The sequence below is a fragment of the Triticum aestivum genome, chromosome 5A (genome assembly GCF_018294505.1).
Source record: "Triticum aestivum cultivar Chinese Spring chromosome 5A, IWGSC CS RefSeq v2.1, whole genome shotgun sequence".
NCBI classification, from domain to species: Eukaryota; Viridiplantae; Streptophyta; class Magnoliopsida; order Poales; family Poaceae; genus Triticum; species Triticum aestivum.
Window position 1 is genome coordinate 469,455,536 of NC_057806.1, and position 2,335 is coordinate 469,457,870.

The following is a 2,335-nucleotide window of genomic DNA, read 5'->3' on the forward strand; positions in this document are numbered from 1 at the left end:
GGCGTCGCCCCGGCCTCTCCCCGCCGCCTCGCCGGCCTCCCCTCCTCCGGCGAGCTCGAGCTCCGCCGCCGGCGCCACCTCGGCTTCCGCGCCGCGATCCCGATCTGGATCCGGTCGCGTGAACAGTAAACCCTAACCCCGATTTTTTTTTTGCTAAGTCCTGAAATTTTGATCCATGTTGCTCTGTTCGAGGTCCCGTAACTTTTCAACCGTAGCTCCGTTTTGGGCGTATGATATATCAAAATCTTCGCCTCAACATGTACATCATTTCATTCCATTGCATCATTTGCATTTGAGGTCATCTTGATACTCTAAATGCTGTTAGAAGGAGGCTTCGTGAGTTAAATTGCAGATCCGTTAGTTCATCATGCACTCTTGTCATTTTTGTCATGTTTAATTCGTGCATGATATGCCTGTGCCCCTTTGGGATGAATTGTGAAGCATTTTTTCTTCTTTCCAGAGGTGTCACCCATGCATTTTTAGGATGTGTGTGTTGTCTTGTGCAAGCTTGCGAAGAGAGGTACCTGAGATTGCAGATTTCAGGGACTTAGTGATTTTCACTAAGTCTGGGATATTTTAGTTCATGATGCCATATGTCCAGCTTGTTTCCTAGTGATCCGTGCCTCTTTTGAGGATGATCAGTAAGGGAGTTTTGATATTTATGTTATGCTCTATCCATCCATGTCTTTGTTTGCATATGTGGAGTGCTCTAGGTTGACTCAATCGAGCTCAACTTTTGCTTCGTTGTTAATCTGGGCAGATCGTCAACTTGTTTGCGATTTTGCCGATGCTACCGTTAGTGTTCCATGCATGCTATGCCTTTGTTCTTGCCATGTGTAGCTAGCACTTTGTGCCTTCTTGCTGGTTATATGCTTTCCTTGCCATGACTTGCACCGTAGCGAGTGCATCGAGCTCGTTTACATGCCTTCGTGAGTTAAATTTCAGCATGTCTCAGTTTCCACTAAGTCTGAAAACTGATTGTGTTCGAGCGATGTTCGTGAGCTCGGTAGAGTATTTTGTGAACCCTTTTGGCCCCAGGTCACTTTGGGTGTTTTGTTAAGCTTGATGAGTAGCTCCATGCCATGTTCTTACTTGTCATGTTCAGGTTCTCTATCATGTTGTTTTGCTGCTCCGAAGAGAGCATCGTGACCTGAAATTTTAGACTAGTGTTAATTTCACTAAGTCTGAAATCTGTTTTGCATTTGCGTTTTAGCCATGCTTGTTTGAACCTCTTAATGGATGAATTTGCCTATGGCTCAGTGCTAGTGTTTTGTCAACCATCTTGTGTACTTCAGTTCCATGTATTTTGTTTTCATGTTTGGTGGCTGTAGCATGCTCATTTCGTTGCATTTAGATGCATACTTGCTGTAAATCGCAGACCGGTGTCATATCTTAAAACGCTTGCCATTTCCAAACCGTAACTCCGATTCCAATGATCTTTATATCGTTTTCAAGCGATTTCATCCCCTCTATCCAGTGGCACACTTGGTTTTCCAAGTTGATGCCAGGTTCATGCATTTCCTGTCATATCTTGCATTTTGCATCCCGCATCGCATCCCGCATAGCATATCGTCATTTCATCATATCGCTTGGTCTTGCCCGTGGTTGATTGTATCCTTGTTGCTTGTTTGTCTTTGGGTAGAGCCGGGAGACGAGTTCGCTACCGAGGAGCCCGTTGAGTTTGCTTGTGAGGATCCAGTCAACTCTGACAACTGTGCAGGCAAGATGATCATACCCTCGAAATCACTACTATCTTTGCTATGCTAGTTTGCTCGCTCTTTTGCTTTGCCACTGCAACGATGCCTACCTTTTTCTTGTCAGCCTCCCAATTGCCATGTTGAACCTCTAACCCACCATGGTCCTAGCAAACCGTTGATTGGCTATGTTACCGCTTTGCTCAGCCCTTCTTATAGCGTTGTTAGCTGCAGGTGAAGATTGGAGCCGTTCCTTGTTGGAACATTTATTTACTTGTTGGGATATCATTATATTGCTATGTTATCTTAATGCATCTATATACTTGGTAAAGGGTGGAAGGCTCGGCGTCTCGCCTAGTGTTTTGTTCCACTCTTGCCGCCCTAGTTTCCGTCATATCGGTGTTATGTTCCCGGATTGTGCGTCCCTTACGCGGTTGGGCTATAATGGGAACCCCTTGATAGTTCGCCTTGATTAAAGCTTTTCCAGCAATGCCCAACATTGGTTTTACCATTTGCCACCTAGCCTCTTTTTCCCTTGGGTTTCCGGAGCCCGAGGGTCATCTTATTTTAACCCCCCCCCCCCCCGGGCCAGTGCTCCTCTGAGTGTTGGTCCGAACCAGGCAGCCTGCGGGGCCACCTCG